General features: G+C 43.3%; 1 protein-coding gene across 1 annotated transcript in view; it reads right to left on the bottom strand.

Moving 5' to 3' along the window:
- The window catches only part of LOC126173427 (apolipoprotein D-like), a 48,555-nt gene extending 40,896 nt beyond the window's left edge, over positions 1–7,659 (bottom strand). The window contains exon 1 of the mRNA XM_049920955.1: positions 7,578–7,659. The gene's annotated coding sequence lies outside the window, so the exon portion shown is untranslated. The remainder of the gene's footprint in view (positions 1–7,577) is intronic.
- Positions 7,660–13,071: the final 5,412 nt, after the last annotated feature.

Below are 13,071 nucleotides of genomic sequence, written 5' to 3'. Positions count from 1 at the left end.
TAGTAGTGCTGGTTCTTCGTTGTTTCCTCAGACACGTATCATAATTAAATTTGGGTCATACGGAATTTTCAAGGCAGTAGGAAATACAATTAAATACCGTTGTGTTAGCTTAACATGATTACCACCTTTTCTTTCTAATATTCCACGTGGTTCCTCCTGTCAGTGTGAATACGATGACGAAATAGCATACAAACAAGTAAAATGAAATACTTGACTGAAGTATAAATAAATTGAAATACCCATGGCGTTAGTCTCAGAGTACTGACTTTATGTGAGAAGATTAGGGAAAAGCTCGGCTGCGTCATTATTGAGTTAACACTCCCAGGATTCGTTTCATGTGATTCACTAAAACAACAGAAACGCTAAATCTCGATAGCTGGGGTGGTGTAGAGCTATCTTCTCCCACTTACAGTATCTTATTCCTGTTTCCAAATATTAAAAGCAAAATACTGTAGACTTGAAATGTTTATCAGACAAATCTCTGGCTGTAAAGCCTGATGAGGAATTTCCTTAGAACGAGAAATGAGCAGAAATAAATTCCGCACAATCTGGGAAGTCAGAGATGCATATTGTTGAGTCACTGAAACTGCTATTAAAGAATATCTCAGACTGGTGTTTCATCTATGGACATAAAACGTTCAAGCGTGCTTGAATGCGAATTTATACCGTTGATCTTGAGAAAATATTAGTTCACATTACTGATACTAAGCGTATAACAGTAAATAAATTTCACAGACAATACCCCGCCAGAGAAAGGGTAGTCGTACGGTAAAACGATGGTAGCGATTCGCTAAAATGTTCGCATTCTTTATTTAAACGGAGTGAAAGCCTTAGAAACCTGACTGCTGTGGTATTGCGTGGTGATAGTATGATACTGGTACCTCCGGTGTGATTAAATATTGTTTGCTGTTTTATTCAAAAAGCTTAACATGCTTTACGTATGCACTATGCTAGTTGCAACACCGACAACTTGACGCAGTACCAAGGCAACTCAGATGTAACGTAAGATCTTATGAAAAGACAGCATTTTCGTTGTAAAACAAAACTTAAATTTATGAACGATATTCGCTGGATAAAATCAGGCTAACTACTTTCATTGTTTAGTGACATTGCCTAAGAAACAACAGTCTTGGCAACACTTTTCACACGGCTTGATTTAGATGGTCTTTCCATATAACTAATTTAAGGGTGACAATGGTTGAGGTAGTAGACACTTAATCGGCGAATAGTATTTAAATACCATAACAGGCATCTTCATTCAGTTTTCTGTGGTTTTCCTGAATCATTTCTCGCCGGCCGAAGTGGCCGTGCGGTTAAAGGCGCTGCAGTCTGGAACCGCAAGACCGCTACGGTCGCAGGTTCGAATCCTGCCTCGGGCATGGATGTTTGTGATGTCCTTAGGTTAGTTAGGTTTAACTAGTTCTAAGTTCTAGGGGACTAATGACCTCAGCAGTTGAGTCCCATAGTGCTCAGAGCCATTTGAACCATTTTTTTTAATCATTTCTCGAAAAATCTGGAATGGTTCCTTGAAGGCAGTCACTTGCCTCTACCTCGGTCCTCCTTAATATGTTCGACGAAATCAGTTGGTAAGGGTGTTCCTCTGGCAGTCAAAATATGTCTTTGAACCCACGTCCGCCAGACTATTGTGACGTGTAGGTTTCACTACCGGGGCGGTTTAATTGAATAGTGAAATGGTAAAACTTACGTTGTACTCCCTTGCAGTTTTCGTAACTTATGTACAATATGTGTACAAAATATCCACCAGAATAATCATTAGAGGCTTGTCCCTCATGTAATATATGAATTTACCACGAAGTACGTTAAAAATGGTGAAGTTCGTGAAATATGGCAAAGTTCGGAAAATATGGCAAAGTGTTTTACATAAAGGGAAAGCGTAGGTATCAGGCTCAACTAAAGATCAGTCCGTTACCACCACCTTTATTTCGCATTCACAATAGGTGTTTTCGCCATCTCATAATCAGATTCCACCTTGAACCTAACCTGGACCTCGGGCTCCACTACATATTAGTCACCATAATCATGACTTCAGGCAAGGAAGGGAGGTGGAGGTGGGGGGAGGGGGAAGGCGAGCAGTGCGCTATAGCCAGTGAAAGACATTACAAAAATATTTTGTAGACGGTGCGGGACGCCGTTAACGAAGGATAAAAATGCGTCGTATAATTTTGTAATACACAACTGCATTTCTTCATTTTTATTAAAGACAATCTATTTTGATCATCAATCTGAACCCGAGGATGATGAGATTCATGATCTAAATCGATCGTCTTCAATAAAAATAAAGAATTACAGGTATGTGTCATACGATGCAATTTTGATATTTGGAAACACTCAACACAAGTTTCTATTCGATAACAGGACCAGGTGAGGAGCCGCAGCTGGCAGGGCCTTGGAATCGACTTCGAAAAGGATGAAAAGAAATATCGAAGACTGTTGTTTCGTCGACGATGAGTTCATTAGAGACATAGCACAATCTGTGTGCATTACAAGAGAAGCACACAGTTAATCGCATTTTTTTGCTTTAGAGAAGTGATGGAAAACGTATACGAGGATGGCCATGCACAGCAATGAGCACTGCTTCCTCAGAATACATGTACAGTGCCATAAACCACATAACTCCTTTTCTAACAGGATAGTGACCGTATTCTCACGTTTAAGTTGCCTATTACTATCGCTACTTTGCTTCACTTGACTGTCTCTGTCATTCGTATGTTGCAAACCAAAACTGAAAGCGATATCTCGGATATAGCGACCTTCTACATACGAACCAGTAAGGAATCCGGAAATATCGGTTGTGCGATACCCAACTCGCACTTATGTCATATGACGTGCTGAAAGCCATGGATCAAGATAGCCAGGTAGCTGTAGTATCCCTAGATTTCAAAAATCATTTGACTTGTCCGACTACACCAACGCTTATCAGCGAAAGCACCATCATTTGGGGTTTCAGAAGAATTTTTTTTTTTGTGCGGTTTGGTAGGGAGAATGCAACGTGTTATCTTGGATGGAGAGTCATAGATGTATATAAGTAGAAATAATTTGGAACGCGTATAATTACTTCCTATTCAATCAAATGTAGCTAAGACTTGAAAGTGGTGCAAAGATGGATAACTTCCTTTAATTGTTCAGGTTATAAAGTTGTGCCCTTCGCAAAAGGCAGAAATGTGATATCCTATGAGTGCAATAACCATGAGTCGCAATTGGAATCAATCAACATATTCAGATAGCTGGATGCAACAATTATTGAGGACGTGAAACGGAATGATCACGTAGACTCAGTCGTAAGTAAAGCAAGAGACAGACTTCTTCATTGGTTGAAAGAAACTCATTACGAAAGACTACTATGACTTACCCTAGAGCACTGCTCAAGAGGGTTGGATTCGAATTAAATAGGACGAACAGAGGATATTGAACGTATGCACCTAAATTCTGCGTGAAATACTGCTCTCCCCCTTGTTAAAAAACAAGAGTTTCAGAGACAATGCTACCTCACCCGTATATTATTGATATTCACTATTGATATCTTCGAAGACCGGCCATCATTTTGACTGTTTGGTGGCTCTAGTGCTTACAGTATGTGTGTGTGTGTGTGTGTGTGTGTGTTTGTGTTTGTGTTTGTTTGTATGTTATCTTTCCGGTTATGATCTGCATACCAAAATTTTAAATTCCCTTACATAGTGCTTCATTGCTGAAATTGTGCCTTGATGCCTTGAGAAAGAGGGGTGTGCACCTGTCGAAATATCGACGGTTGTCCAAAACATCACCCGCTTGTATTCGCGTAAGTTATTTGAATATGCTATACGCCGGGAGGATCTAAGGTTTCAGATATACAAGGACTGTTTGACCCACAGGTGCTGGAAAATCTGAAGTGGCAAACAAGTTCAAGATACATGTTAAAGCTTGCTTACATATCTTCAAGAACCAATACTAGTACTACAGGCCGACATGTACTGTTGCTGCCAGGAACGCGAAGACAAGATCAGAATAATTCAGCGCTCACGGAGCGTTTTGAGCAATCATTCTTCCCGCTCTCCAAAGGCAAATAGAGCGTGAGGAAACCTCAGTACATCGTACAATGAGAAATCCCGTCCGCCAAGCACGCCATAGTGGTTTGCTGACTTGAGATGAATGGCATGTTCACTTAGTCCCCCTTCCCCCGACCTACCAGCCAATCTTTGTCCAGATAATGTGGAAGTCAGTCTTTGTTAGAAGTGAGCATACGGTGCTCTGCACCCTACCGCTGAGTGTTGCTGTAACCATTTTGTTTCCGTCGGTCGTAGCCAGTCCGGTGATAGTGTATGGCAGCCAATCAGAATCGCTGAATCTAAAGATTTCTTTTGGCGGAAGATGGTAATTGATTTGTTTTCGACAGCCCGATGCACTGATGTGCTTAAATGTTACAGTCAGATGGTTCAAATGACTCTGAGCACTATGGGACTTAACATCTGAGGTCATCAGTCCCCTGGCCTTAGAACTACTTAAACCTAACTAACCTAAGGACATCACACACATCCATGCACGAGGGAGGATTCGAGCCTGCGACCGCAGCGGTCGCGCGGTTCCAGACTGAAGCACCTAGAACCGCTCGGCCACAATGGCCGGCGAAATGTTACAGTCTGTCTGTATGTTGGCGAAGGCAACGAATGTGAGTGAAAGAAAACTAATTGTGCTAACAGATTGGTTATAGCGAAGCACGAGGCATTTTTAGGCTCTAATCTGATAGTTACGTTTTAAGTTAGGGCATTCAGCGAAACTGATCGCGACAATACGATTGTAGTAAAGAAGTGAGTATAACGTACCCCGAGATACACACGTACGTAATTGTAATAGCGTACTTGTACGTCTTATTTCAGATTTTGACGAAAATGCCACCGTTGTGGTTAAATTCTAACGTACAGAAACAAAATATCAGCTCTTTATTTACGAACCGTAGGAAGTTGCCAACGATCATTCTAATTTGCTACCGAGTCACTATTCGTCATGTTCACTTCCCATCATTCATTACGCCAACAGTTACCAGTTGCAGCACTTAACGGATGAGCCGGGAGCACCGTAAGTGTACTTGTATCCCGTTTGTAGTTACTTCGACGTCAATAGACCGTTGAACTCTTGCGATTCTTCACTGTACTATAGTCTAGGGATTAGCGCTCTAGGAATTACTGAGATTAATACTCGAACTCCGAGGTCTCCTTTAGGATTAAGGTTAGGTATGAGTTATCCGCCAGACACTATGTTAAATCGGGTTACCGGAACTGGATTTCGTAAACCGACTTCCAAATACGGCTCCTGGTTGTTGATTTAAACACTCCAAAATCGATTCTGGGTATCCGGTTCTAGGCGCCCGTTTTGCTCTTCCACAATCGCTTTTCTACTCCGTGTAAACGCACATTAGTTTCTGAAAAGTTACATCTTGTTTTCAAAATTTCTCAGCTAATCTGGACGGAGGGGCCCTTCGTTCATTGAAGAAGGAGTAGAAACATTGGACCGAGCATGAAGATGAAACTTCCTGGCAGATTACTGTGCCAGGAAATTTCATATCAGCGCACACTCCGCTGCAGAGTGAAAATCTCATTCTGGCTAGCATGAAGCTGTCTACATATAGTATACTGAGGTGCCTAAAGTGATGGGACAGCGATATGTACATATACAGATGTCTACAGTATCGCGTAGAGAAGGTATAAGAGGTACTCAAGTGATTTCATGTGAAAAGGTTTACGACGTGATTATAGCCGCACAACGGAAATTAACAGACTTTGAACGCGAAATGGTATTTGGAGCTACACTCATGAGACATTCCACTTAGGAAATCCTTAGGGAATTCATTATTCAGGGGCCCTTCGTTCATTGAAGAAGAAGTAGAAACATTGGACCGAGCATGAAGATGAAACTTCCTGGCAGATTACTGTGCCAGGAAATTTCATATCAGCGCACACTCCGCTGCAGAGTGAAAATCTCATTCTGGCTAGCATGAAGCTGTCTACATATAGTATACTGAGGTGCCTAAAGTGATGGGACAGCGATATGTACATATACAGATGTCTACAGTATCGCGTAGAGAAGGTATAAGAGGTACTCAAGTGATTTCATGTGAAAAGGTTTACGACGTGATTATAGCCGCACAACGGAAATTAACAGACTTTGAACGCGAAATGGTATTTGGAGCTACACCCATGAGACATTCCACTTAGGAAATCCTTAGGGAATTCATTATTCAGAGATCCACAGTGTCAAGAGTGTGCTGAGAATACCAAATTTCTGGCATTCCTCTCACCGCGGACAACGCAGTCGCCAACGTTCTCCAATTAACGACCGCGAGCAGCGGCGTTTACGTTGAGTTGTCACTGTCAGCAGACAAGCAACACTACGTGAAATAACCGCAGAAATCAATGTGAGACGTACAATGAACGCATCCGTTAGGACAGTGCGGGAAAGTGTGACGTTAATGAGGTACAGACGTAGACCACCGAGGCGAGTGCCTTTGCTAACAGCACATCGTGTGCAGAGCCTCTCCTCGGCTTTTGACCATATCGGTTGGACCATAGGCGACTGGAAAACCGTCACCTGTCTGACGAGTCCCGATTTCAGTTGACGAAAGCTGATAGCAGGGTCCGAGTGTGGCACAGACCCCACGAAGTTACGGACCCAAGTTGTCAACAAGGCTCTATGCAAGCTACTGGTGGCTCCATAATGGCATGGGCTGTGTTTACATGGAATGGACTGGGTCCTCTGTTCCAGGTGAACCGATCATTGACTGTAAATGGTTACGTTCAGCTACATGGAGACTGTTTTCAGCCATTCGTGTACTTCCTGTTCCCGAACAACGAAGCGCCATGTCACCAGGCTACAAGTTATCGTGACTGGTTTGAAGAAAATTCTGGATAGTTCCAGCGGATGATTTGACCAACAAGATCGACAGACATGAATCACTGAACATTTAAGGGACGTAAGCGAGATGCCAGTCCGTGTAAAACTCCTGCACCGGCTACGCTTTCGGAATTGTGCTTGCCTATAGAGACAGCATGGCTCAATATTTCTGCAGGCGACTTCCAACGACTCGTTGAATCTATGTCACGTCGAGCTGCTGCACTATGCCGAGCAAAAGGAGGTCCGACACGAACGGGTATCCCATGACTTCTGTCACCTCGGTGTACTTAAATGAAGGGAAACAACGAGTCATTCACTGAAGTAGAAACTGGGACAACTGTTTTGGTTCAAATGGCTCTGAGCACTTTCTGAGGTCATCAGTCCCCTAGAACTTAAAACTGCTTAAACCTAACTAACTTAAGGACATCACACACATCCATGCCCGAGGCAGGATTCGAACCTGCGACATTAGCGGTCGCGCGGTTCCAGACTGTAGCGCCTAGAACCGCTCGGCGACACCGGCTGGCGACAGCTGTTTTCTAGACGCTGTATTGCACTGGTCTAGCAAAACCGAACCAGGCCTTAACACATAACACGAGGGTTTCCGTAATTCGGTTTTCGTCTTCCGGAAGGCCTTTCGCGTGTAACCGTAGTGAGAGAGCGGCAGTCAAAGATGTGAAGCGCACCGCACTCACCTGTTTGTGTGATTGGAGAGCGGCCAGCAGCGCCAGATACTGGTAGTGGTTTCTGGATGGCGTCCGCAGCGGAGTGGAGTGCCGCCGAGTCCGCCGGCGTGTCTTTTATAGAGCGCGCCTGCCGCTGCCGCTGCCGCTGCCGGCGCTGCCGCCGCCCCGGTCTCAGCGGGTGGGTGGGGCGCGGCCGATGCCCCGGCGGCGGCTCCAGTCGCCATTGTCGCCGATGCAGCGGATCCGCCTCACCATCTTCCAGCAGCGAACGGTGCTGCCGCCGTACGCAGCCGTAAGGCTGTCTCTATGATCCTGACCCTTATGTGCCTACCGCTTCCGCGAAATGAAAGCGGCCGAGTACCAAGCCAATCTTATGGTGGTACACTTCTTTTTACTTTAGACAAAACCACGTAATATAGGGGGTGGACAAAAAACATGGAAATATCAAGACCACAACACACTGCCACGGCTAACGATGAGTAGGAGAGCTTTTGGCACTCAAAACCGCTTCCAGTTGTCTCGGAATCGACAAATAGAGGTCCTGTGTGGGTTCCTGCAAAATAATGGCAAGTTCGGGTAACGCGGCCTTGCCGCAGTGGTAACACCGGTTCCCGTCAGATCACCGAATTTAAGCGCTGTCGGGCTGGGCTAGTACTTGGATGGGTGACCATCCGGTCTACCGAGCGCTGTTGGCAAGTGGGGTGCACTCAGCCTTTGTGAGGCAAACTGAGCAGCTACTTGATTGAGAGGTAGCGGCTCCGGTCTCGGAAACTGACATACTGCCGGGAAAGTGGTGTGCTAACCACAAGCACCTCTACAGGGTGATTCACCTAACATTACCGCTGGATATATTTCGTAAACCACATCAAATACTGACGAACCGATTCCACAGACCGAACTTGAGGAGAGGGGCTAGTGTAATTGTTTAATACAAACCATACAAAAATGCACGGAAGTATATTTTTAAGACAAACCTACGTTTTTTAAATGAAACCCCGTTAGTTTTGTTAGCACATCTGAACATATAAACAAATACGTAATCAGTGCCGTTTGTTGCATTGTAAAATGTTAATTACATCCGGAGGTATTGTAACCTAAAGTTGATGCTTGAGTACCACTCCTCCGCTGTTCGATCGTGTGTATCGGAGAGCACCGAATTACGTAGGGATCCAAAGGGAACGGTGATGGACCTTAGGTACAGAAGAAACTGGAACAGCACATTACGTCCACCTGCTAACACCTTTTTATTGGTCTTTTTCACTGACGCACATGTACATTACCATGAGGGGCGAGGTACACGTACACACGTGGTTTCCGTTTTCAATTACGGAGTGGAATAGAGTGTGTCCCGACATGTCAGGACAATAGATGTTCAATGTGGTGGCCATCATTTGCTGCACACAATTGCAATCTCTGGCGTAATGAATGTCGTACACGCCGCAGTACATCTGGTGTAATGTCGCCGCAGGCTGCCACAATACGTTGTTTCATATCCTCTGAGGCTGTAGGCACATCACGGTACACATTCTCCTTTAACGTACCCCACAGAAAGAAGTCCAGAGATGTAAGATTAGGAGAACGGGTTGGCCAATTTATGCGTCCTCCACGTCCTATGAAACGCCCGTCGAACATCCTGTCAAGGGTCAGCATAGTGTTAATTGCGGAATGTGCAGGTGCACCATTATGCTAATACCACATACATCGACGCGTTTCCAGTGGGACATTTTCGAGCAACGTTCGCAGATCATTCTGTAGAAACGCGATGTATGTTGCAGTGCTCTCCGATACACACGATCGAACAGCGGAGGAGTGGTACTCAAGCGTCAACTTTAGGTTACAATATTTCCGGATGTAATTAACATTTTACAATGTAATAAACGGGACTGATTACGTATTTCTTTATATGTTCAGATGTGCTAGCAAAACTAACGTGGTTCCATTTATCTAAACGTAGGTTTGTGTTAAAAAACATACTTCCGTGCATTTTTGTATGGTTTGTATTAAACAATTACACTAGCCCCTCGCCTCACGTTCGGTCTGTGGAATCGATTCGTAAGTATTTGCTGTGGTTTACGAAATATATCCAGCGGTAACGTTAGGTGACTCACCCTGTATATCCGCATCCAGTGACGCCTATGGGCTGAGGGTGACACGGCGGCCGGTCGGTACCATTGAGCCTTCATGGCCTGTTCGGGAGGAGTTTTGTTTTGTTTCAGGTAACGAATATGGAGATAAATATCATTCACACTACCTTCTCTCCAAAGTAGTCTACAGAGGTTCAATAATACTGAGTTTGTTGTCGCCAGGGGAGATGCCACAATTCACCCTCGTGCTCACAGAACTAATCTTGGACAATGGGAGCTGTGTGAACGGGAGCCTTTCGTCCCAGAACACAGCGTCACCACTGGCGAACAAAATTTGTAACATGGTGGTGACCTGATCAGCAAAAATTGGCCAAGTGCAGTACGACTTGCGCACTGATGGTTCCGTACAAATTTAATTATGCATCTCGAGAATCTCAACAATTTTTGCCTGTTATCGATGTCGATACTGGATAGATACCGGTCCAGTGAATTTCAAGACCGTATGAAAATTTCTACGATAGTTCGTCATTCTAAATCGGACATACAAAAAGAAAGGAGCTGATGACTTAAATTTATATATGTAGAGAGAGAGGATTAATAAAACTTTCTTTTTTACTTACTAAAGTATTACTACAACATACATTTGATGTTTGTGTGCAGTAATTTTTGTTCACTATGCTTTTGGGTATTGTGGCTAGAGCAAACCAAAGACGGCGACTCACTGGCAGAACACTTAGAAGATGCAACAGATCTACTAAAGAGATTGCTTACACTATACTTGTCCGCCATATTCTGGAGTATTGCTGTGCGGTGTGGGATCCGCATCAGGTGGGACCGACGGATGACATCGAAAAAGTACAAAGAAGCGCAGCTCGTTTTGTATTATCGCGAAATAGGAGAGATAGTGTCACAGACATCATACTTGAACTGGAGTGGTAATCATTAGAACAAAGGCGTGTTTCGTTGCGACGGGATCTTCTCATGAAGTTTCAATCACCAGTTTTCTTCTCCGATTGCGGAAACATTCTGTTGGCACTCACCTACGTAGGGAGAAATGCTCATCACGATAAAATAAGAGAAATTTAAGTACTACTTTTTCCCGCGTGCCGTTCGAGAGTGGAGCGGTAGAGAGACAGCTTGAGGGTGGTTCAATGAATCCTTTGCCAGGCACTTTATTGTGAATAGCAGAGTAATAACGTAGATGTAGATGTAGACGGACGGTGAATGCAATATATGTTCAAATGGCAAAAGATATTTTTTATGTCATATAATTATAATTTAACAAGTTTCAGAGTTTTTACTTTACTTTTACTGTGAAACTTTGCCCCTTGCCTAATTTCAAGAGTACAGGTCAACAGGATGAAACCCTATAGATTCTGATGAGTGAATTTCAGAGTATCAAAGTGTGTGACATAAATGGCCGTATCTTTTGATTGCATAGCCTTAGAAGCTTAACATTTTACATTGCCAAGGGACTATAGACCTTAATATGTGACATAAATTTCCACTTGTTCATGAGAAAAAGGGTTCTGAACAGTCAGACAAACAGACAAACGAACAACAAAGCTATTCTACAAGGGTTCCGTTTTTACAGATTGAGGCACGGAGGTCTAAAAATCATCATTGGCAGTAACCATGGGGCCGATGGAGTACCACGATATAGCTGCCCGCCAAAATCATCACCGAGCCCCCACCATGTTTCACCCTTGGGACACAAACCACACCAGAAGTTACAAAATAGTGTGAAACAGGCTCAACCGGCTAAGTGACTGTCTCCCGTTTCTCCAAGTCCAGGTTTCATGGCTTCGGCAGCACGCTTTTTTGCTACGAGAATTTGCATCACTGATGAATGAAAGGTCACTCTGCGATTCCCAGCCAATGAAGCTCGCTTTATTTTAGTTTGAAACTCGCAGGGTTCGCGAGTGGAACATTCGGTTCTGCAGAGACTTTTTCGTCTGTCGTCCTCCTATTTTTCGTCACTATTCTTTTCAGTCATCATCCGTCATGATCACTCAACATACACTGTTGTCCACATTGAGACTCAGAGTACGATGTTTTTCTGCTTTCCCTGTATGCGCTATCAACTTTCGATATAATGTGTCTTGAAACACCAAACATTATGGCTGCCTTCGTTACGGAAGCATCTGTCATAAGGGCTCCAGCAATTCGTCTACATTCACATTTACCTAGCTACGACATAATACACTCACAACTACAGAGAACACTGTTCTGAACACGGCTGACACTTGCAATATAATGAGGACATAGCACAGGTGACTTTCTTGGTCAAATATAACAGTGCAACCTTCAGCCTTGGCTAGCATCTTCGTTCATGTTCAAGCAAGCATTCTCGCAGTGTTTCTAGATGTCTGTCCATGCTGCGTCTCTAAAATTACACTTACATTCTTCGAACCCCTGTGAAGTGCATGGCAGAGAACACTTCCCATTGTTCCACGAATTAAAGTTTTATTCCGTTCCGTTTGGAGTCTTGAGTACTGGAAATGTGATTTCTTCCCTGTGTCTGAGCTCACTGTAATTAGTGTTACCTTTTCTTCGCGGTCGCTACGGGACCGACACGTAGGTAGTTGTAGTTTATTGCTACACTCCTCCGTCAGTACTGTTTTCTTAAACTATTAGTGCAATTTCGTGTCGGTCCTGTACATTTCACTAATATCTAAGATAGGTTCAGGATCGTTTTGTAAGCAATCTTCTTTGTAGCCTCATTGCATTTTTCTAGTAAAGAATCGTATTCTACCACCTCCTTCACCTACGAATATGCCTTGAAAGGAACCTAGAGTAATTACATTTTGGAAGATATGCTGTATTTTCTGTAGCATCGTATGAGTTCCTAAGTGTTACCTGTTATGGTGTTGTGAGAACCACAGTCGGTCAAACTGACTGAAGATAATAGCTTGGTATTTTACGTATATTTCAGATGTGAGAACTTTATGGTTAGATAGTACTACTCCGGTGAAATGCTGTGGGGCGAATTCATTTTCATGCTGGCTTAAAAGAGAAGTAAGGGCTATTAGCGATCACTTGCCGAAATTATTTTGTGAACGTAAGTAATATAATGTGAATAATTACTGGAATATATTGGAATATTTGTTTGCGGGGTAGAAACCTTATTCAAAGTAAAACATGAGGTTTTTTTTCCAAAATTATAAAACGTTTCGACAAACAAAACAGTAAGTTTGAATAGAACTTTAAAATATTTTGCTGCCTTTTTTTAATTACAGTCAATCAAATTGTGGATACTTCTGTTAACCACTGCCCATAATGCACATTTGTTACTTATTTCTTGACGAATTTCAAGAAGTTCATTAATCAGATTCCTTAGTAAATTATTTACGCAACCAGCTTACAAATGCGCTGTTGTTGAGGTTGAAATATCTGAAAGCAAGCATTGTCTTTTCTTA

The sequence above is a fragment of the Schistocerca cancellata genome, chromosome 1 (assembly GCF_023864275.1).
Source record: "Schistocerca cancellata isolate TAMUIC-IGC-003103 chromosome 1, iqSchCanc2.1, whole genome shotgun sequence".
NCBI classification, from domain to species: Eukaryota; Metazoa; Arthropoda; class Insecta; order Orthoptera; family Acrididae; genus Schistocerca; species Schistocerca cancellata.
Note: the sequence above shows the minus strand (reverse complement) of the source record. Positions and strands in the feature narration are given on the sequence as shown.